Source organism: Phascolarctos cinereus, unplaced genomic scaffold (genome assembly GCF_003287225.1).
Source record: "Phascolarctos cinereus isolate Bilbo 61053 unplaced genomic scaffold, phaCin_HiC Scaffold_7;HRSCAF=346, whole genome shotgun sequence".
Classification (NCBI taxonomy): Eukaryota; Metazoa; Chordata; class Mammalia; order Diprotodontia; family Phascolarctidae; genus Phascolarctos; species Phascolarctos cinereus.
This window is the reverse complement of record NW_027556180.1, coordinates 199,058,756-199,083,494: the sequence shown is the minus strand read 5'-3', so window position 1 is coordinate 199,083,494 and position 24,739 is coordinate 199,058,756. Positions and strand designations below refer to the sequence as shown.

Below are 24,739 nucleotides of genomic sequence, written 5' to 3'. Positions count from 1 at the left end.
TTTTTTATAATTATCTTATTTATTATTTTTATTATATATATATATATTATTTATATATTTATTATGATTTATAGTATTATCTTATTTAGCTCTCATTCACAGTTTAGATCCAGACTGATTTCACATTACTCCTACTCATGCACTCTATGGCTTCTGAGAGAATTGTGAAAATGTGTAAGGGAAATACCTTAGAATGACTGTGGATCATGCATGGCCATGTGGTAACTGGTTCCAGTTATCTAATCAGATGTTTGGGATGAATCTTTTTTGATAGGCTGCATAGCCAGAACAATTGATGTCTTCAAAAATGCTCATGCCAGTTTAGGCCTTCTCTTTGCTTCATTCATGTCCAATGGCATAAAAGCAACTTAAATCTGCCTATTTTCTCAACAGCACTTCATATAGAAACACCACTGTTATTCACCATTATTAGGGGGACAACTCATGACCATTAAATAGGGCAGCAGATGTTCTCTTAATTGCTAAACTCAATAGTCTTTACTCAGTCTTTATCTTTATTGATCTCCCTCCTGCTTTAGCTACTAGAAATTTGGATTCTCTACTGATACTACTCTGCTGATACTCCCTCTGTCAGTTTCTAGCACTGCTTTCTTCCGGTTCACCCCTATCTGCCTTTATCTCAGTTTCCATTGAGGTTCATCATTCATCTCTCTTCTCCTAAAGGAGTGTGCCCTGTCCTGGGCCACTATGCTTATTTTTCTACACTCCCTACCCAGCCCAATTTGTACCCTAAACTTGCTCCTGGTTGCCAACTCCCTGTAGAACATTTACAACATATATAAAATTAGTAGCCAAATGAATGACAGAAGTACTATGAGGCAAAAATTGCTGTAGAGTTAAAGGGACCCTAACCTTTTTCATGTTATGGACCCTTTTGGCAGTCTGATGAAGTCTACTCATTCCTTCTCAGAATGTTTTTAAATGCATGAAATACTTAGGATTGCAAAGGAAACCAATTATATGGAAATACTGTTTCTCTCTCTCTCTCTCTCTCTGTATATAGATATGTGTGTGTGTGTGTGTGTGTGTGTGTGTGTGTGTGTTAAGTTCACAGACTCCTGGTTAAGAATCCCTGCTTAGAACACTGAAGTAGCCTATGAAGATTTCATGGTAAAAGCAGGACTTAAAGAACATTAGGATATGGATGAATAGAGAGAAAAGAGGAGAGTGTTGTGTGTTTGGCAAACCCTGTAGAAAAAGGTGAGAAGTTGGCAAAGTGCATGAAGCGTTCTAAAATAATAAACAAATGTTTTAACTCTTGTGTAGTATTTGAGTAGAAATGTAGTGAGAGATAAAACTGGGAAGGTAGGTTGAGTCTACACTATGGAGATAATTGAATGATAGATCTTTATCCTATAGCAATGGGGAACCATCGAAAGTTTTCAAGGAGAGTATTATGTGGAAGGAAGATAAAAAACTCCAGTGCGTGTTTTAGCCCCTAATTACCCCACAGCAGTGGAGATTATCAAGAATGAGATGCCCCCACACAAGTGATAATGATTTGTTTTATATCAGCTTCCTGCTGAATTTATAAGTCCTAGTGGTGAGATAGTATACTCTGTATGTCCCCCAAAAATGGAACAGTAAATTGCTTTCGATTTACAATTGCCACTTACTCTTTATACATTGTGACTTCTTGGCTCAGGAAAATTTACAAGAACTTTTAAGTAGAAATCCAAATTTGTTACTGGAAATCACACAACCCTTACAAAGAATATCTGAGTGAATTAAGTGTAAATGAATTACAATCTGGCAAAAGTAATTTCCTTTAAAATATGCCAGTTTAAACATTAAATGAAATATATCCTGGGAATATTATTTAGGAGAAATATTGAAGGCATTTTTACAGGACCCTAAATGCCTCTTACTTTGCCAAAGTTAAACAGAACTAATTAGAACCTTGTTATTTTGACTGTGATTAACATTATCACATACTACTAGGGCTGTCCTTAAAATGCTTAGGAAATTATTTTAAGAATGACATAAAAATAAAGTAATAACTGAAACAAGAAATGCTTTTTTTCTTTCTCTTTTAAAGACCCAGCCAGCCAAATCAGAGAGACCATATGTTAGATGCAAAGAAAACCTTTGGAAAAGCCGTTTGTTAGTGCTTTGATGCTTGAACACTGTGAATGGTAGGTATTTAGAAATGATATTTGTATACATTATGGCACAGTAGGACAGCATTATAAAGCTTGCATAAGCAGACAGTCTCTGTTTTATAGGCCTTCTGATCCCAAATGAGTCAATATTACAATGTGGTAGGTAGCTAAATAAGCTAATGCTGTATCAAGCTAATGCAACCAGAACATCACTGGCTGGGTCAGACTGGATCAGGAGCATTTTGTTGAGTTCTGAGCAAATTATTTTAGGAAAGACAATGATAAGGTAAAGAATATCCAGAAGAAGGAGGCAGCTAGGTGATGTAGTAGATGGAGCTGCGGCCTTGGAGTTAGGAGGACATGAGTTCAAATCTGGCCTCAGAAACTTGACACTCACTGTGTGACTGTGGGCAAGTCAGTTAACCCTTATTGCCTCATGCAAGAAAAAAAGCAAAAAAAAAGAATATCCAGAAGAAAGTAACTAGAAATTTTCTAGCTCATGCCTATATAAGGATGGGTGGAGAGTAGAGATGTTTGCCTTGGAAAAGAGAACATGATAATTATCTTCAAATATTTGAACAACTGTCATATTACACAGGCATTTGACTTGTTTTGCCAAAATATAGGGGGTAGAACTAGAAATAATTGATGGAAGACACAAAGAGACTCAAGTAAAGACTTCCTAATAATTAGAGCTATCTAGAAGTGGAATGGGCATGGGCAGCACCTAGGCCTTAAAGACTAGAGATCTTTGAGCCAAGAGTATCTAGGCCATTTGTTGTACAGGGATTCTTGGAAAGGTTCATATTGGATTGGATACCTTCAAAAGTCCCTTTTAAATCAGAAATTCTGTAATTCTATGAGTTGCTCTATATATTATTATGTACGTTTGGTAATGAGTTAACTTTCAATGTTTCCCAATCCTTACTGAAGTCAAACACAGTACTGGGCACACAGTAGTCATTGGTTATAGTAATATTATGCTATAATATAGTAGATAACATACTGGGGTAGAAGTTGGATACACCTGGATTCAAATATCACTGCTTACTGTGATCATGGACACATCTTTGAGCCTCAGTTTCTTCAACTACAAAATAAGAAGATTGACCAAGATGGACTCTAAGATCACTTATAGTTCTGAATTGATAATCTTATGACCTCATAACTGCACATGAACCCTTTTCAAGGGTTCTATATCAATGCTTAATAAAACTCTCTGTTACACACATACACATACCTCCCAACTTCTTCCTTGGATTGATATTCTGTCATCTTCTGATGCATCATCTGTCTCATTCTGACATTCCAGATCAAACTGCCATTTTCTGCACTGTTCCTAGCATGAACTGTACTTCCTGATTACAGCTAACTCCATAGACCTGATTAGATCTAACTCCATAGACATCTCATGCTTTATGAAGAGTGAGTACACCAAGACTAGGAAAGGGACTTCTAGCAGCAAAGAAGAGAGCTGGCTATAGTATCAAGACAAAACTGATCTTGGAAATGAAAAGTGGAGGTATAGAGTGGAGTAGGTCCTAGGAACCTAGATGAGAAACATGCTCAGCAAAGATAATGTACCAAATTTTGAGTACGTTAGGCCTCCATGAGGAGAGAAAGGACATGGAAGTCCTACAGTCAAGAAGTATGAGTTCTTTTGGCTCTATGTGGTCCCTACATAGGTATCTCTCACACTGTATTCTAAGTTTGTACTCACTGTACACATATACATATTTATTTGCGAAAGCATGCACATTAGGAATATAGGGAGTGGGGAGTGGGATGTTTTGCAGCCAGGATTATTACTGTGCCATATTAACAGATGCCTTTGCTTTGAGCTAATTATGTCTATTGGATAATTCCTTTTTTTAAAAGAGTTAATTTTAATTTTTATTTATTTTTAGTTTTATGGCATTCTATTTTTTCTCCAGTTACATGTCAAGAAAAAATTTAGCATTCATTTTTACAAGATTTTGAGTTCTAAACTTTTCTCCATCCCTCCCCTCTTCTAAAAATAGCAGGCAGTTTCACATAGTTCATATATGTACTATTATGTAAAAAATTTCCATAGTGAAAAAAAGAAATAGATTTAAAAAAAAAACATGAGAAAGAATAAAGTAAGTGGACTGAGGGAGAGGGCCGAGATGGTGAAGTAAAAGCAGTGGCTTGCTTGAGCTCTCCCACAAACCCCTGCAAATACCTGTAAAAATGACCCTAAACAAATTCTAGAGCAGCAGAACCCACAAAAAGACAGAGTGAAACAAATTTCCAGCCCAAGACAACATGGATGGTTGATGGGAAAGGTCTGTTGCACCAGGCTGGGAGAGGAACACAGTTCAGTGTGGGCCACGCAGGCAAAGACCAGGCCTCAGTGAACCTGGAACAGTCCTCAGGGGATTGAATGAAGGGTACCTGTGGCAGTTTCCAGACTTCTCAACCCACAAACACCAAAGACAACTTAAAAGGTCATTAGGAAAGGTCTTTCAGACCATGGTGAGAGAGGAGCTTGGTCAGAACCCAGGCCCAGTGCAGCCCCAGGGTGGCAGCTGCTTCCAGAGCTGCTCTCAGCCCACAGACTGAGGAGGAATCGAATGGCTGATCAGAGGGGGAATGCAGGGATCTCTTTCCTGGTGCTGAGCCAGGATTCTCTGGCTTTTCCTGTGCTTGGATCTGAGTCACAGTTATGGATGGCAGTCCTGGGACAAGGAGGAGTGCTGGCATGGTGGAGCTTGTAGTGGCAGTAGAGAGAAAATCCTCCTCACAGATCTAAGGCAGAAAAGAGTGCTTGTGGTCACTCATAGATCAGAGCACAGGCCAGGAAAGGCTCTCACCCTTGATCTTACCACCTTGGAAGAACTGAAAATTTATAGGTCCTTAGAAGTATCTCTGAAAACAGCTGCACAAAACCCCTGAGGCTTGGAACAGTATATTCTCCACACTGGAAGCAGACTCCTATCTTAATAAAGAGTTTAAAACTCAAGTAATTGGTTGGGATCATGAGCAAACAGCACAAAAAGTCAGACTGTGGAATCTTACTTTGGTGAAAAAGAAGATCAGAACATACAATCAGAAGAAGACAACAAAGTCAAAGCTCCTACATCCAAAGCCTCCAAGAAAAATATGAATCTGTCCCAGGACATAGAAGAGTGAAAAAAGGATATTGAGAAGCAAATAAGAGAAGTAGAGGAAAAGCTGGGAAGAGAAATGAGAGTGATGCAAGAAAATCATGAAAAACAAGTCAATAGCTTGCTAAAGGAGACCCCAAAAAATGCTGAAGAAAATAACACCTTAAAAATAGACTAACCCAAATGTCAAAAGAGGTCCAAAAAGCCAATGATGAGAAAAACGTCTTAAAAAGCAGAATTGATCAAATGGAAAAGGAAGTCCAAAAGCTCACTGAAGAAAATATTTCCTTAAAAATTAGAATGGAGCAAATGAAAGCTAATGACTTCATGAGAAATCAAGAAATTGTAAAACAAAACCAAAAGAATGCAAAAATAGAAGATAATGTGAAATGTCTCATTGGAAAAAACAACTGGCTGGGAAAATAGGTCCAGGAGAGATAATTTAAAAATTAATGGACTACCTGAAAACTATGATCAAAAAAAGAGCCTAGACATCATCTTTCAAGAAATTATCAAAGAAAACTACCCTGATATTTTAGAACCAGAGGGTAAAATAGAAATTGAAAGAATCCACTGATCACCTCCTGAAAGAGACAACCAAAGGAAAACTCCTAGGAATATTATAGCCAAATATCAGAGTTCCCAGGTCAAGGAGAAAATATTATAAGCAGCCAGAAAGAAACAATTTAAGTATTATGGAAACACAATCAGGATAACATGAGATTTAGCAGCTTCTACATTAAAGGACTGCAGGGCATGGAATATAATATTCCGGAGGTCAAAGGAGATAGGATTATAAAACCAAGAATCATTTCCCCCTTTAGGGGAAAAATGGTCATTCAGTGAAATAGAGGACTTTCAAGCATTTTTGATGAAAAGAACAGAGCTGAATAGAAATTTTGACTTTCAAATACAAAACTAAAGAGAAACATGAAAGGTAAACAGGAAAGAGAAATCATAAGGGACTTATTAAAGTTGAACTGTTTACATTCCTACATGGAAAGATGATATTTATAACTCATGAGACCTTTCTCAGTATTAGGGTAGTTGGAGGGAAAAATTATATGTATAGATAGATACTTAAAGATGAAGGGGTGATATCTAAAAAAATAAAATTAAGGGGTGAGAGAGGCTTATACTGGGAGGAGAAAGGGAGAGGTAGAATGGGGTAAATTATCTCACATAAAAGAGGCAAAAAAAGCTTTTTCAGAGGAGGGGAAGTAGGGGGAAGGTGAGAGGGAATGAGTGAATCTTATTCTCATTGGATTTGGATTAAGGAGGGAATAACATACACACTCAATTGGGTATGGAAATCTATTTTGCCTTACAGGAAAATAGAGGGGAAGGGGATAAGAGAACAGGGGATTATAGAGGGGAGGGCAGATTGAGGAAGGGTGTAATCATAAGCAAATACTCCTAAGGAGGGACAGGGTTAAGAGAGAGAATAGAATAAATGGGGAGTGGGATAGGATGGAGGGAAATATAGTTAGTTTTTTACAATATGACTACTATGGAAGTGTTTTGCATGACTACGCATGTATAACCTGTATTAAGTTGCTTGCCTTCTCAATGATGGTGGGTGGGGAGGGGAGAAAATTTGGAACCAAAAGTTTTAAAAACAAATGTTAAAAATTGTTTTCACATGCAACTGGGAAATAAGATATACAAGCAATAGGGTATAGAAATATATTCTGCCCTATGGGAAAATAGAAGAAGAGGATAACAGAAGTGGGGGAGATAGGAAGGAAGGTAAATAAGAAGGGGTATTCAGAATGTATGCCATCTTGGAGCCAGGGGAGGGGTGAGATGTGGAGAAAATTTGTGGAATTCCACAAAATTTTGTGGAAATGAATGTTGAAAAGAAAAAAAAATAAATAAATAACTGTTTAATATATACAAAAAGAATAACGTAAGTGGAAAATGTTTCAATCTGCATTCAGAGTCAATCAGTTCTTTATCTGGATATGGATAGTATTTTCCTTCATGAGTCCTCTGTACCTGTCTTGGACCACTGTGACACTGAGAAGAACTTAGTGATTCATATTTGCTCATCAAGCAATGTTGCTGAGACTGTGAACAATGTGCTCCTGGTTCTGCTCATTTCACTTTGCACGAGCTTGTACAAATCTTCCCAGAATTTTCTGATGTCTGCTTGTTCATCATTTTTTATTGCACAATAGTGTTTAGTTACATTTATACACAACAGTTTGTTCAACTATTTTCCAATTGACAGGCATCCCCTCAATTTCCAATATTTTGCCACCATGAATAGGGCTGCTATAAATATTTTTGCACATATAGGTCTTTTCCCCTTTTTTATGATCTCTTTTAGATACAGACCTAGTGGTACTATTGCTAGATCAAAGTGCATGCACATTTTGGGTGCACCTTGGACGTAGATCCAAATTGCTCTCTAGAATTGTTAGATCAGTTCACAACTCCTCCAACAGTACATTAGACTCCCAATTTTCCCACATCATCTCCAACACTTACCATTTTCCTTTTTTGTCATATTAGCTAATCTGATAAGTGTGAGTACCTCAGAGTTGTTTTAATTTTCATTTCTCTTGTCAATAGTGATTTAGAGCACTTCTTCATATGTCTATAAATAGCTTTGATTTCTTTATCTGAAAATTGCCTGTTCATATCCTTTGACCATTTATCAATTGAAGGATGGCTTGTATTCTTATAAATTTGATTCAGTTCTTCAAATATGTGAGAAATGAGGCCTTTATCAGAGACACTTGCTATAAAGATTGCTTCTTAGCTTTCTGCTTTCTTTTTAATCTCAGTTGAATTGGTTTTGTTTGCACAAAAACTTTTTAATTTAATATAAACAAAATTATCTGTTTTGCATTTTGTAATGCTTTCTATCTCTTGTTTGATCATGAATTCTTCCCTTCCTCATAGATCCGACAGGTAGACTATTCCCTGCTTTTCTAATTTGCTTATGGTGTCACCCTGTATGTCTAAATCATGCACCCATTTTGACCTTATCTTGGTATATAGTGTGAGATGTTGGCCAATACCTAGTTTGTTTCTTACTGTTTTCCAGTTTTCCAGGCAGCTTTTGTCAAATAGTGAGTTCTTACTCCAAATGTTTGGGTCTTTGGGTTTATTCAAACACTAGGTTATTCTGGTCATTGACTACTGTGTCTTGTGTACCTAATTTATTACACTGATCCACCACTCTATTTCTTAGCAAGTGCCACATAATTTTTATGATTACTGCTTTATAATATAGTTTGAGATCTGGTATTGCTAGGCCTCCTTTCTTTGTATTTTTTTCTTGATCTTTTATTCTTCCAGATGAATTTTATTGTTATTTTTTCCTAGTTCCATAAAACTTTTTGGCTGTCTGATTGGTATTGCACTGAATAGGTAAATCTGTTTAGGCAGAATTGCCATTTTTATTAAATTGGCTTGGCTTACACACGAGATATTTTTCCCATTGTTTAGATCTGATTTTATCTATGTAGAAAGTGTTTTATAATCATGTTCATAGAATTCCTCGGTTTATCTTGGTATGTAGACTTTCAAGTATTTTATATTGTTTACAGTTATTTTAAATGAAATTTCTATGTCTTGCTGCTGAGCTTTATTGGTCATATAAACAAATGCTGATGATTTGTGTGGGTTTATCTTATCTATTGCAACTTTGGTAAAGTTGTTAATTATTTCAAATAATTTTTAGTTGCTGCTCTAAGGTTCTCTAAATATATCATCATATCATGTGCAAGGAGTGATAGTTTTGCTTCCTCATTGCCTATTCTAATTCCTTCAATTTCTTTTTCTTCTCTTATTGCTATAGTTAACATTTCTAGTGCAGTATTAAATAATGGTGATGATAACAGGTATCCTTGCTTCACCCTTGACCTTGTTGGAAAGGCTTCTAGCTTATCTCCATTACAGAAAAATTCTTGCAGGTAGTTTTAGATAAATACTGCTTATCATTTTAAGGAATGCTCCCTTTATTTCTATGCTCTCTAGTATTGCTCATGGAAATGTGTTGTATTTTGTCAAAAGCTTTTTCAGCTTTTTATCTATTGAGATAATCATATGATTTCTGTTGGTTTTGTTATCATTATGGTCAATTACACTGATAGTTTCAATAATATTGAACCAACCTTGCATTCCTGGTATAAATCTCTTGTGGTCATAAGTGTATTATCCTTGTGATATATAGCTCTAATCACCTTGCTAGTATTTTGTTCCAAAGTTTTGCATCGATATTCATTAGAGAAATCAGTCTATAATTTGCTTTCTCTGTTTTAACTCTTCTTGGTTTAGATATCAGCACCATATATCTATCAGAAAAGGTGTTTGGCAGGATTCATTCTTCACCTATTTTTCCAAATAGTTCATATAGTATTAGAATTAATTGTTCTTTAAATATTTGGTAGAATTCACTCATGAACCCATCTCACTCTGGAGATTTTTTCCTAAGGAGTTCATTAATGATTTGTTCAATTTATTTTTCTAAGATGGGCTATTTAGGCATTCTATTTTTTGATCTGTTAATCTAGGTAATTTATATTTTTCTAAATATTCATCCATTTTGCTCAGATTGTCTGATTTATTGGCATATAAATGGACAAAAAAAATTCCCTGATTGCTTTAATTTCTTCTTCATTGGTGGTGATTTCCCCCTTTTTATTTTGGATACTGAATATTTGTTATTATTATTTCCTTCTTTTTTTAAAAAATTAAATTAACCAATGGCCTATCTGTTTTATTGTTGTCTTGGAGAGGGAAGCAGGGAGGGAGAGGGAGAAAATTTAAAACTCAAAAACTTACGGAAGTGAATGTTGAAAACCAAGATAAATTAATTAATTTTTTAAAAATGTGGCCTGTGAAAACAGGCCTTGGTTTTTTGCTTCAGAATTTGTTCTTTCACTGCCACCTGATGAGCAAGTTAAATATACTTCTTCATGGAACATGACTTCCTTATAAATTTAAGAATGACAGGACACTAGTTAGGGCTACTGTTGCTAATGTCATATCCCAAGAATTACATATGCACCTATTCAATGTACATGCAACCTGTTAGAGCTATGCCATGTTAACTCCACATTACAGATGAAAAAATGAATGTTCAACAAAGGTTAAATGATTTGCCCTTGGTCAAACATTGAGTTAAGTGTCAGCGGTAGGATCTGAATCTTAGTCTCTTCTGGCTTCAAATCCAATCACTTTGTTTAGCACATCACATTACCTTTGTTATATATTTTGTCATAATTTGCATGTTAAATGTATAAGCTCAATTATTATTAACCAAATATATTGATTAATTTTTATTAGTATTTTTCATTCATGTTAATATTGGCAGAAAGTCCATTTTGTTCTTGTTACCCTAAGAAAGATTTGTGAACATTATCATTTCTGAATTAACATATTGAAGAGTAATTATTCCTGAGGGTTATAGTGACACAATGCTACGTTTCTCCAAATCAAAATGTTTATAGTGAAAAATAGTTACCTTAGGGTAACTCACTGCCTTTTTCCTCCCCAAACCTATGCAAGTTCCAAGGGGCTTCCAGTAATCTAGATAAAGAGTACATATTATAGATTTAGATGGTGTTCTAAAAAAAATGTTTATTAGAACACTAGTGGAAAAATGAAAATAGGTTAGGACATAAACAGAAAATTTTGAAAATATTATAATAATCAATCTTGACCTGCCTCAGGAGAGGAAAGGGGGAAGAGGGAAGTGTTATATTGTGCTTATCATGTTTAACTTTAATACTGCTTAAAAATTAAACCTAAATTATAATGTAAAATTATACAATATATGCAAAAAATATATGTACAAACACCCCACCCCCAAAACACCATAACCATCAACTTAAAATGATTAGTGATTGGTTAAAAGGAATTGGTGGGGGCAAGGAGGAGAGCAGGAGAGTGGCATGTCTCAAGAGATTTTGTAACAAGGTGAAAGAGGGAGAATGGCTATATGAACTTAAGACATTTGTTCTTCCTCATTTCACATTCAACTTTAGCCCGAAGGTAGAAATATACAATGCTCTAGCAGAGATACAACTTTTGAGAAGTTTCTGCTACTCAACATATTTTTTTTTGCTTTGCTTACCAATGTGGAAAATATTTAATAAGGGCAGAAATAAATTGAAATAGTTTCTAAGTTTAGCAAATAATTAGTAAATATTAAAAATAGATTTCTATATTCCTAGAGTAAATGACTACTGTTAGAATACATTTGAAAATCCACACCTGCAAAGGGTAGAGAAGAAACTATGGAATAGCAAAAAGGGCATTGAACACAACTGTTGTGAAAACAGATTTGAATTATAGAAGTAAAATGACTCAACACTGAGTAATCCCACTACTGAACACCTCAAAGAAGTCAAAGACAGTAAAAAAATACTCAACAAATATGTAAACATTTATGGTAACAGACTTTTTGATAGCAAGGAACTGAAAACAATGTGAATGCTTATCAACTGGGAAAAGATGGGAAAATGGTATATGAATTTTTAAAAATTTCCCTTTTTGACATTGTTCTCTGACTTGTCTTTCTCATCAATCCTACCTTCAAATTAAATCTGTATACATCTATATCCATGTGTGTGTGTGTGTGTGTGTGTGTATGTGTGTGTGTGTGTGTGTGTGTGTCTATAGGGACAGTTAAATGGCACAGTGAGTAGGCACATGCCTTGGAGTCAGGAGGACATGGACTGAAGTCTGACCTCAGACACTTAGTAACTGTGTGACCAGGCAAGTCACTTACCCCTTTTCACCTTAGTTTCCTCATGTGTAAAATGAGCTAGAGAAGGAAATGGCAAACCACTCCAGTGTCTTTGCCAAGAAAACCCCAAAATGGGATCATGGAGAGTCAGACATGACTGAAATGACTTAACACCTGTATATATATACACACATATGTATGTATATACATATGCACATATATAGTAATATATGTGCAAAATACATGTAAGTACATATATATGTGTGTGTGTGTGTATATACTTATAGGAATGATGTTCTTTTTCTTTTCAGTGTTGTCCTCCAAGGACTTCCACTTTGACAAAGGAGTTTCTGTGGCATTTTCTTAAAGTGACTTTTTAAAAAATTCCTTTTTATATGATTGCTAGGCATCCATAATAGCATCATGAAACTTAAAGCTAAAGCTGTAAGGAATCTTAGCTAAAATCTAGATCCTTTTACAGAACAGGAATATAAGACCCAGAAAACAGAACAGACTGGTGGGAGAGTTACTTCAGATTCAAACCTATGACCTCAGAATCCAAATTCTTGTCTTTTTTTTTTTTACCACATTATTACATATGCCCTAGAAAATACTGTTTGAATAAACTTAAGTTTGAAGTTAAATCCAATTTTACATGTTCGAGATGAGTATTAATCAACAACCATTTGTAAATTGCCTACTCTGGCTAGTAATCGTTCTAGACATTAATAAAGGATCTTTCTTGTTAATTTTTCCATGTAGCAAAGAATCATGTGTAAAGTAAGAGTCATGTGAGTGATGTACTTTCCTAGAAGGAAAACATAAGAACTTTTTAGATTGTAAGCTTTGTGATGTATGACTTAGCTGCTCTAGAAAATTTAATTTCATGAAAATATGTTTAATGGGTATGTAAATGTAAAGCCTATATCACATTGTGCACCGTCTTGGGGAGGGTGGGGGGGAGGAAAAGGGAGAAAAAATTTTCAACTCAAACGCATATGGAAAAAAAAATATAAAAATTATTTAAAATAAAAAAAAACAAAAAAAATAAAAAAGAAAATTTAATTTCATTCCTTGTTGTGAGGTATATTCTGCATAAAGTGTATTGACAGATAAGCTGCCATTCTTGAAGCTGTTCCAACAATAACATTTAATAAGATTATATCAAAAATCTTTGCCTACCACAGGCAATCAGTGTCAGGATCCTTCCACTATTAAGCAGAAATAATCTGCATTTGTATGACATATAAATATTTACAAAGACCTTCTCTCATGCATAACACTCCTATCCAAGAAATACTATCCCTATTTTACAAAAAAAAAGAAACGCAAAAAACCCCTCAAAACACCTGAAGTCTAGAAAATTGATTCCAAGATCACATAGTGGTTAGTGTCAAAGCTAGCGTTTGAATCTAGGACTTTTTCTTTTCATTGAAGCATGTCAGCTCTCATAAATTACAAGAAACTCTAGTCACAATATTACTTTTTTGCACAAACATGTGATCCCATGAGGTAACCTTGAGAAGAACGCAGTCTCACAGGTCTGACCCTCATTCTCCTTTGCAGAATGACTCATTCCATGCTCTAAGGTCTCTTCAGCCTTTGACAACCTGTATTCTAAGGTCCCACCTTATGATGTCATTCTATGAATTTTATAAATCATCAGTAGCAAAGCTGGCATGGGACAAGAAAGATGGGGAAAAATTTCACCTACACAGTAGTTTTACACCAATGACTCTCTATGTGATAAAGCCTTTGTATACTTTATTCTCTGAGGACCCAACTAGGAGTCTCTGATGTGTCCATGAATAGCAAACATATGTTTACACAAATAATAAGAGTCACAGAAACCTCAAACTAGACACTATAAAATGAATCATGACAGTCATAGTTTAACAGAAATGACAGTTTCTGTACTCTGTGGGAACTGACTTCATTGGAGGAGAAAAAAGTAAGACTAGTGTTTTTTCAGTTGTTCCTGGGGCAAGATGGGGGGATGGCAAGAGAGGAAAAAGGAAATGCATAAGGCTAAAACAACTTCTGCCCAGAAGATTTTGAAGTTCTTTCATAAAGGAGGAGATATGTTTTGACTATCCTGTCATATTCTTGGACCAGTAGACCTGACTATGTACCACAGAACTGGAAATTACAACCAGGGCTTAATTTGATGAATGATAATGCTATCCTTATCAGTGCCTGGCATCACTGGGCTGACAAGTTAGGGTGTTTCTGATTTCCATCTACTCCTGTACAGCCCTGCAATAAATTCCATTTCACACTATCTCTGGTATCTCATTTTCAGCACCCTATGGTTTGAACTGGAGTGCTAATCTTCTGATCTGTTAGGCCAAAAACATAATTATGAGGGAGGGATAACTAACATGCAGAAGTAAAGAAGTAGAAAAAAAGTTATCTTCATAGGCTAGACTGATGGGCCAAATTTAACAATGTAGGTTTCAATTTGAAGGCAAGAAGTTGTGAAGTGGATGGAATGCTAAGTCTAGACTCAGGAAGACCTGAGTTAAAATCCTAACTCAGGCACTTGCTAGCAGTGTGACCCTTTTTTACCTCAGTTTCCTCAACTGTAAAATGAGGATAATAATAACACCTATCTCACAGGATTGTGGTGAGGATCAAATGAATACTTTGATTATATTAAATTTAAAAAGTTTTTTTTATAAATATATTTATTTTTAGTTTTCAACACCTACTTCCACAAGATTTTGAGTTCCAAATTTTCACCCCATCTTGCCCCTCCCCACACCCCAAGATGGCATGCATTCTGAATATCCCTTCTCCTAGTCTGCCCTCTCTTCTATCTCTCTCCCCCTACTCTTATCCTCTTCCCCTTCTATTTTCCTGTGGGGCAGGATAGATTTCTGTACCTCAGTTCCTGTATTTCTTATTTCCCAGTTGCATGTGAAAACAATTTTTAACATGTGTTTTTTAAACTTTGGGTTCCAAATTTTCTCCCTTGCTCCCTCCCCACCCACCCTCATTGAAAAGGCAAGCAACTCAATATAGGTTAAGCATGTGCAGTTATGCAAAACACTTCCATAGTAGACATGTTGTGAAATTCTAACTCTATTTCCCTTAATCCTATCCTGCCCTCCCATTTATTCTATTCTTTTTTTTGTCCCTGTTCCTCCTCAGAAGTATTTGCTTCTGATTACCCCTTTTCCCAATTTGCCCTCCTCTCTATCATCCCCCTGCTCTCTTGTCCCCTTCTTCCCCCATTTTTCTGTAGGGTAAGACAGATTTCCACACCCCATTAAGTGTGTATGCTATTCTTTCCTTAAGCCAAATTCTATGAGAATAAGACTCACTCATTCTCTCTCACCTTCCTCCGTTTCCCCTCCATGTAAGAGACTTTTATGTTTTTTGTGAGATAATTTTCTCCATTTTACCTCTTCCCTTCTCCTTTATAATCCTCTCTCATCCCTTTATTTTATTCTCCAGATATGACCCCTTCATCTTCAACTCACCCTGTGCCATCTATCTATCTATCTATCTATCTATCTATCTATCTATCTATCTATCTATCTATCTATCTGTCTATCTGTCTATACATACATACATACAATTTTTCCCCTCCCACTACCCTAATACTAACAAAGGTCTCATGTGTTATAAATATCATCTTTTCATGCAGAAATGTAAACAGTTCAACCTTAATAAGTCTCTTGTGATTTCTCTTTCCTGTTTACCTCTTCATGTTCCACTTGAGTCTTGTATTTGAAAGTCAAATTTTCTATTCAGCTCTGGTCTTTTCATCAAGAATGCTTGAAAGTCCTCTATTTCACGGAATAACCATTTTTTCCCCTGAAGGATTATACTCAGTTTTGCTGGGTAGGTGATTCTTGGTTGTAATCCTATCTCCTTTGACCTCTGGAATATCATATTCCATGCCCTGTGGTCCTTTAATGTAGAAGCTGCTAAATCTTGTGTTATGCTGATTGTGTTTCCACTATACTTGAATTGTTTATTTCTGGCTGCTTGTAATATTTTCTCCTTGACCTGGGAACTCTGAAATTTGGCTACAATATTCCTAGGAATTTTCCTTTGGGGGATCTCTTTCAGTAGGAGATTGGTGGATTCTTTCAATTTCTATTTTACCTTCTGGTTCAGAAATGTCAGGGCAGCTTTCCTTGATAATTTCTCAAAAGATGATATCTAAGCTCTTTTTTTGATCATGGCTTTCAGGTAGTCCAATACATTTTTAATTCTCTCTCCTGGACCTATTTTCCAGTTCAGTTGTTTTTCCAATGAGATATTTCACATTATTTTCTGATTTTTCATTCTTTTGGATTTGTTTTACAGTGTCTTGATTTCTCATAAAGTCACTATCTTCTAATTGCTCTACTCTAATTTTTAAGGAAATATTTTCTTCAGTGAGCTTTTGGACTTCCTTTTCCATTTGTCCAATTTTGCTTTTTAGGGCATTCTTTGACCTCTTTTGCCATTTGGGCTAGGCTATTTTTTAAGGTGTTATTTTCTTCAATATTTTTTTGGGTCTACTTTAGCAAGCTGTTTTAAGCTCTTCCAACTCCTGGGACTGATTCATATTTTTCTTGGAGGCTTTGGATGTAGGAGCTTTGACTTTGTTGTCTTCTTCTTCTTGTATCTTTTGATCTTCTTTGTCACCAAAGTCAGATAATATAGTCTGACTCTTTTTGTGTGGTTTGCTCATGATCCCAGCCAATTACTTGAGTTTTAAACTCTTTGTTAAGGTAAGAGTTTGCTTCCAATGTGGAGAATGTACTGTCCCGAACTTTGGGTGTTCATACAGCTGTTTTCAGAGATACTTCTAGGGACCTGTAAATTTTCAGTTCTTCCAAGGTGGTATGATAAGAGGCGAGGTGTTTACTCCTTTCCTGGTCTATGAGTGACCACAAGCAGTCTTTTCTTTCTTGGAACTGTGAGGAAGTTTTCCTCTCCACAGCCACTACAAGCTCCACCACGCCAGCATTCCTCCTTGCCCCAGGACTGCCACCCAAAACTGTGACCCATATCCAAGCACAGGCAAGGCAAGAGATTCTTGCCTCAGCACTGGCAATCCACCTCTGATCAGTCACCTGATTCCCCCTCAGTCTGTGAGCTGGAAGCTCTGTGCTCTGCACTCTGGAACTGGCTCTAAGACCTAGCTCCTCTCTCACTGCAGAAACAGACTTTTCCCACTGACCTTCTAAGTTGCCTTTGGCATTCCTGGGTTGAGAAGTCTGGAATCCACCACAGCTGTCCACGATTCAGTTCTCTGAGGCCTGCTATAGGTTCCCCGGGGGACTGTGTGCCCCTGCTGTGCTGTGCTTCTCTCCCAGACATGCATGATGTATCTTTCCGATCAACCATCCAGGCTGCCTTGGGCTGGAAATTTGCTTCACTCTGTCTTTTTGTGAGTTCTACTGCTTTAGAATTTTTTTAAAGCCATTTTTTTTTACTGGTATGTGAAGGGTTTGGGAGAGAGCTCAAGGAAGTCACTGCTTTCACTCTGCCACCTTGGCTCCACCAAAAAGTTTTTCTGCAAATAAAACAAATGTATCCAAGATCAGAAGGAAATAGAAAATTGTGGGGGGGGGAATGTATAGATAATTTCATAAAAGTTTCATATTGCAAATATATAAAGAACTTTGTAAAATCTATAATACAAAATATTCCCCAATTGATAAATGGTCAAAGAATATGAAGAAGCAGTTTTTAAATAAATAAATAAAAACAATTTATAGTAGTATAAAAGTGTTCTAAATCATTATTGATTAGAGAATTGCAAAGTAAAACAACCTTGAAATATCATTTTATACATTTCAGATTACCTAAAATGATTGAAGGGAAAAGTGGCAAATGTTGGAGGGGATATGAAAATTAGGACACTAATTCATTGTTGGTAGAATTGTGAACTGATCTAACCATTGTGTAGAGCAATCTGGAATTGTACCCAAAAAGTTATTAAACTGCACATTTCTAACTTTGAACCAACAATATCAATACTAGATCTATTTCAAGAGATGATTAGGGAAAGAGGAAAAGAACCTATATGTTCTGATATATTTATAGTAGTTCTTTGTAGTAACAAAGAACTGGAAATTGCAGGAATGCTTGTCAATTGGGGAATGTTGAACAAGTTGTGATATATCACTATGATGGAATACTTCTGTATAGGGTATCTATGATATTTAGAGATGATAATCTATTTTATGTTAAGTGTTTTAAACATTTTCTGCCAATAACTTCCTTGGAAGTCCAGTTAAGCATACGGACTTTTCCATATAATGTTTTAAATTATTATTATTAATAAGATTTATATAATACTTTAATATACAAAAAGTACTTTATATGTTATCTTATTGAAACTGATAAAATAAAATATATAGCCTTACATAAGAAACCAATTATATAAAATACAATTATCAAAATGCTAAAAAAGATAATCAGGAATCTCAGGTTAAGAAATCCTCACTTATCTTATTAGGAGATAATAGTAATCTTTAGGAGCAGAAAAATGTTTATATAGTCATCAGTGATGATCTTAACTGCTTAAGTCTTTATGTGTGCACCTGTATATATGTATATTTTCATGTCATATTTTCAAACACATCAATAGGGGAGTAGTTTATTACCATAACAAAACACTAATCTTTAAAGGTCTTTTATTGCCCTGGACCATCCAAGGATAGTCCACAAAGCGTGTGTGTGTGTATATATATATATATACATATATATACACACACACACACACACACACACACACACACACACACACAGATATTTATCAAGAGACATGAAAAAATATGAAGTAAATAAATATTTAACTATGGGCATAAGCTTCTTCATATAGTCAATATATAGCACAGATTTTGTCCATCCTACATATGTATACATTTCCTGTCTCTATTTTCCTTAGAATTAACATACTGTTATTATGGAAAACTACTGTTTGGGAAATCCAGTGTTTTCCAGGTCAGAGCAAATGTTGGTTTCAGTTATTAAATATAGCAATTAAGAAGGGAACAGTTCAACCTCTGTTTGACCTTTGTGCTTCACAGAGTGCACTGAATGTGTCAGAATGTATTTGAGGGGGGAAAACACATTACATAGGATGGAAAAATCACATGCTGCAATCCAAATTTTTTTAATTGTATTTTTGTATCCTGTGAATCTGCCAAGGTTTAAAGATTTCCTTATTTACAATACATTATTTCCTACCTAAGTAATAATATCTTTGTCATAAATTTAAGTAAAAATGAATTTGTAAACTTGAAGATGAACTTCTAGGATGCCATTTATAATTTCATCATGATAGATCTTATAAATAGATTTTTTGGAATGCAAAGGCTAATTCAATGCTGAGTGGTTCATATGCTTGGTTGGTTTCCATGCTTGAATGGCAGTGTTACATGTGGATCTCAGAGAAAGAGTTGGCCCATATTATGCATATAGAGACATTTTCCTGTGAAAAGGTCCAGAGCTTTTGTCAACAATTAATTTTTTTAAAGCCAGAAAACTAAAAATTCTTAAAAAAAAGAAAAAAGCCATTGAAAATTTCCAATGAAACCAGAAACTCCTACTTAAATAGAATAGAGATGTTATTCAATTAACTTGAAATTGAAAAAATTTAGAAGGCCCTCACATTAGAAACACAAAAGAGATGTTTCAGAAAATGTATCTTTTGATTCAGTCCTACTGGTAACTGAGCTGATATCTTCAAAAGCAAAGTAAAATAGAATGACATTATAATGACTCTAAATTAAGGACACAGTTGCATGTGAGGGAAAAAGCCTGTAGTATGATACAAACACTAAGGGTGAATTTTGGCCTTGTGGATCATAAGGATCCACATAGATTGGCTTAGGTTTCAAATGTCCATCATATTCACATTGATCCAAAATACTGTGAGTCATCTTTAGTCTCTAAAGTATCTGAATGAGCTCTCTCCTCTTTACAGAATCAACTTGGTGTAAGGTCCTTCGGAGGAATCTCTTTACCATATCCTAGTCTTTAGGAACTGTGTATAGTTCAGCAAAACTACTCCTCCCCCCAAAAAAAACATCATGTCTCTGCACTATGCTTTTTAGCATTGGGTATAGTCAGCTATCTCTAGAACATAGTGAATCAGGAGGGCAGGACAATAGCCTCTGTCCCTGAGCTTTGATAAGCTTTAGGACAGGAGAAAGAATGGGAGTAATCTATCTATAGGAGAAAAACAAAACCCTCAAAAATTAGTCACTCATATATGTATGAGTAGTACCAAAATACCTATCCCACCACCATTTATACTAAGGGGCTGGATTTCTTTTCCACATATATCCTCTCATGACTAAGTTATATTCATTTTGAAGACAACCTTGAATTGTTCATCTTAGCCCAATTTCATCTATATCTGAATAATACTATTAATTTTGTCAATGCAGAAATACATGAAAGAATAATGAGCATTAGAATATAAAGCAATTTAATGTTTTAGATAATTATAAAGGTTTCTCAGTGAGATTTTTAAAGGACTTTCAGTGCATTACTACTTTCTTGAATCTTTTCCATCCACAGCCTTTATGCCCTCCACCTTCTTATCCCCTTCCTTACACAAACATTTTCTGATGAAGATATTGAATGAAAAATATTTTGAAGTTAGCTGTACTTAAGTCTAGAAAAGAGATATTGCAGTGACCCAAAAAAAATGACTTACCAGCACAAAAGCTTATGGGGTCAGAAAAGCAAACATGAGTTAGAAAAGAGGATGGAGACACCCTGAGAAAGAATCTAAAGGAGACATTGAGTAAAATGAAGTTAGGATCCTTGAAGGTTCCAACCTAAACTCTGCGAAATCCCATTAAGGAATCTTCAAGTCTGAGAATTTTGTGCAGTTACATTACTTTTTTTTATGCCACAAGATATAAACTAATCTATTTAGTTAGAAAAACATGTTGTTGCTTCAGAGGATATAAAAATCAAGGGAAACATGTGGCTTTATATTTTTCATTTTGGAATAACAAATCCAGAGGAAGGGAACAATGAATGGTTTTCATTACTGTCTTCAATTGTATGATGTACCTAAAGAACTTTCCTTCCTGTCCCTAAATTCTAGAAGTTTCAGAAACTTAGGAACAGTTTTTAGTTCTTTCTCATCCAGAGCAGCATATGTAGAGGTCTTACTAAACAGTATTGCCCTTAGCTCTTAGAACCATTACATAAGAACAACATTGGAAACTCACATACATTAAGGCAAATTTTAAAATGTAACAAAAATAGAATATATTTTGAAAGGGTAACCTGATTGAGGTGTTAAAAAGAAGAATGGAAAGATTTAATAAATACCTTTATGCATAGGAATATGTCCTGGACAAGCCATTTCATTGTTTTAAGGAATTTCCTTCTGAGAAAAACTCTTCTATCGATTCAGAACGAAATGTTCTTCACAGAGAGTTGCCTGGAACAAAGATGTAAAATACATAGCCTACAGCCTGAACTAAGTTAAAATGTAATTGGGAAATATTTAGGAAATAAAAATACAATAAAACATACATAACATTTGGTGTGCAGGAATCTTTATGTATAACTGGCCTAACATTGGGAGGTGGGGTGAATTGCCCGACATCACACAGCCAGTATGTGTCCTCTATGGGGACTAAAGGGAGAATATTGCGTTTTCTGAGGCTGGCTCTCTTTCCACCATGCCACAGTTCCTTTATCTTGAAACACATAAAGGATAACTATATACAGAATCATATCCAGGTGTTCCCCATCTCCATTAAGAATAGAACTAGAGGAAACAGATTTAACTGCACCATACATTTAATATAAAGAAGAATTTCCTGAGAATGAATACTATTAAATACTATAATTTTTTCCCATGAGAAATTGTGAAGTCTTTACCCTGGAAGTCTTTAAACACAAGATAGATAATAAGTCTCAGATGGTTTAAGTGTGACCCTGTTTGAGGATAGGAAGGTGAGTAGAATGACATGGTGCACCTTTAGGTCTTATGAATTTGTGAATACAAATCCCAAATAAACACTTTTCTCTTTTTTTCTGGTGATTTTTGCACAACTAAAATTAATTTTAGCCACTCAGATAATAATTTCTATGTTTTACATTAATCTCTTCATATTCCTATCTCCATGGCTGTATAGCATTACAGGATAATAGATTTAAATCTGGAAGACAGATCAAAAGTAATTTAGTCCAACCCCCTCATTTTTCCAATAAGGAAACTGAGGCACAGCAAGGCTAAGTGATGTCTAAGGTCACATAGAAAGTAAGTGGTAGAGCTAGTGCGCTTTCCTTTATACCATATGTTCGACCTCATATCTTCTTCGTGCCAAAATTTCCATATTCATGCTAGTTGAAAAGGGAGAATGACTTTGATGCAGTTCTATTTGGCAACAAATGGTTTGAGTAATTAACTTCTCAAAAAAGGTCATATGAGCCTATGATTTATTTAAAGGATCCCTTCAGATTCACTTTCTGAATGATCAAATCAATAACAGCAGTCAGAGTATAATTTCATTTTAGGAATTAAAAAAAATAAGATTCTGATTTGGAATAGGAGAACTTAAACATGTGAAATTCTACATCATTCAAACTGATTGATTTAAAGAAAAACAAATTAGTAGCGGCAAAATTTAATCTACAGTGCAAATAAAAGATGACAAAATACTTTTTGAGATGTTTCAAAAAGTTTCTTGCACATAACTAGCTTTTGGAAATTAAATTTATGTTTTAAGAAACAAAACCTCAACAATTCCATTTAAATTTCTGTCGTCAGAATGTTTAGAGTGAGGTGAGGAGACAGGGCAGTGCAGTTTCAAGATAATGGTGGCTCAGTGAAGGCCTCCTGCCCCAGGCCAGGAAATCGAGGCAGGCTGCAGCCCTGTCTGGCTCCAGAGAGAGCCAGAAGGTGGATGGATGCTACATAGTCTGATGAAAAAGTCTGGGAATCACTTAGACTTGTGCTGATAATAGTCTTGGTGTATTGCTTTGAATGAAAAAGGTTTTTTGTACCCCTCTCTTAACTGACTAAACCATGCAACCTGTGAAAAATGGAGTGGAGATCTACATCACCCACCAGAGCAGTTTCCGTATTTCCTCGTCTTGGACATGATGTTCCTCCTTAAAGCCTCCTGGCCTGTCCCTTGCGCCCCCTGCTCCCTAAGTTCTGCAGATGTATGGCCACAAAGTGGGCTTTGCCTTTGGACTCGTCCCTTGTTGACAAGAGGAGGACATTTTATATTATTATGTTATATTATATTATATTCTGGACTATAGTCCGGAACTTGCTCGTTGAAGTTGTGATGATGATATTTCCAGCACCAGAGAAGATGAAGATTATCTTGAAGACACAGATCAAGATAAGCATTATGACAGTGACACAGACAGGTCAGATGCTGACAGTGAGCGTGAAGAGTCTACGCATTGTGATGATGAAGACACAGAGGACAATGAGGACAAAAAGTCGGGTCTCAGTGTATGATTTGCTGCTGGTCTTAGAAAATCAGGAAAGAAAAAGAAAAACATGAAGAAATTAATCCTCTTCAAGCTATGTGGCTAGAATGGCAGGTCAGGAAATTTCTGAAGAGGGGTGAGAAGTGGAGGAGTTTTCATAGGATGATGAGAAGGAGGATTTTGATGACTGAGTCAGAGGATACAACATAATAGCAGGACAAAGAAGAATCTGTTCCTAATGGGACATTATCATCTCCTGTTTCCCAGCAGCAGTGAACACTTCCACAGTCTGTTCGTCCTGCTCAAATACAGGCATCTCCCATGCTGGACCCACCCCCTCTCGGACTACCACTGCTCTACCATTACGACCACCTGGGCCACCGACTGGTCTTCTTCCTGGGCCACCTTCTGGAGCTGCTTCATTCTTAAGATCACTTGGAATGCCAGGGCTTTGAGGGCATTTACCCCAGCTTTTACCTCCTGATCCTCCACCAGGCAGGCTTCTTGTCTACCACCAGGCCCACCTCCTGGTCTTCCTACTGGTCCTCCTTCACAAAGACCACCACCAAGGCTACCTCCCCCAACACCTACCTTCAGGCATCCCTCCACCTCATCCTGGTATAATGTGCCCACCTTTGGTGCCTCCACTTGGATCTGCTCCACCTGGCCTTTTCCCATCAGTTCCCTGGCTGAATCTAGGGGTTTTAGGTGCCCCATCTAATTTTGTCAAGAGACCCAAAATGGATGACACCAGTGTAGCCACTAATGAGAAGAAAGCCATAGCAGCCACCAATGTCAAGCCACAAATCACCAATCCCTTGGCAGAAATTACCAGATTTGTGCCCACTGCACTGAGGGTTAGATGAGAAAACAAAGGAGCTACTGTTGTTCCCAAAGAATGTCAGAAGAGGATTCTACATTACCGCTTGCCAAAGCAGTCCCTAAATCTGGCCGCTATGCTTCTGCTTCAGTAGAAACTAAGGATGATGTGTATGAAGCTTTCATGAAAGAGATAGAGAAGTTACTGTGACAGCTTATGATGCCAGGGGAGGTTTTAATCCCACAAATTCATATTAGAAAACATGGGTCATAGGGGAAGGAGTTCTTATGTATTGGACCTGAGTGCAGAGGAGTTAACTTATATTCTTGTCAGAGCCTTTCCTAACTTTAGTGCCGGGATTGTCTTAATGTTATTTAGTTTTGGTCAGAATTCACTACAGAAAAGGAAAAAAAGATGTTTCATTCAAAGTAGACTGATTGATAAACTTTTTTAGCCACCACCACCATTTCCTTTTTTTTTTTCCTTTGGAGGCATGAGATAGATTTTAATTTTTGGAATGCTTTTCTTC

The 24,739-nt window shown here is 36.1% G+C and overlaps 1 pseudogene; it reads left to right on the top strand.

The window, feature by feature from the left end:
* The window catches only part of LOC110199831 (WW domain-binding protein 11 pseudogene), a 44,931-nt pseudogene extending 20,511 nt beyond the window's left edge, over positions 1–24,420 (top strand).
* The last annotated feature ends 319 nt before the right edge of the window (positions 24,421–24,739 follow it).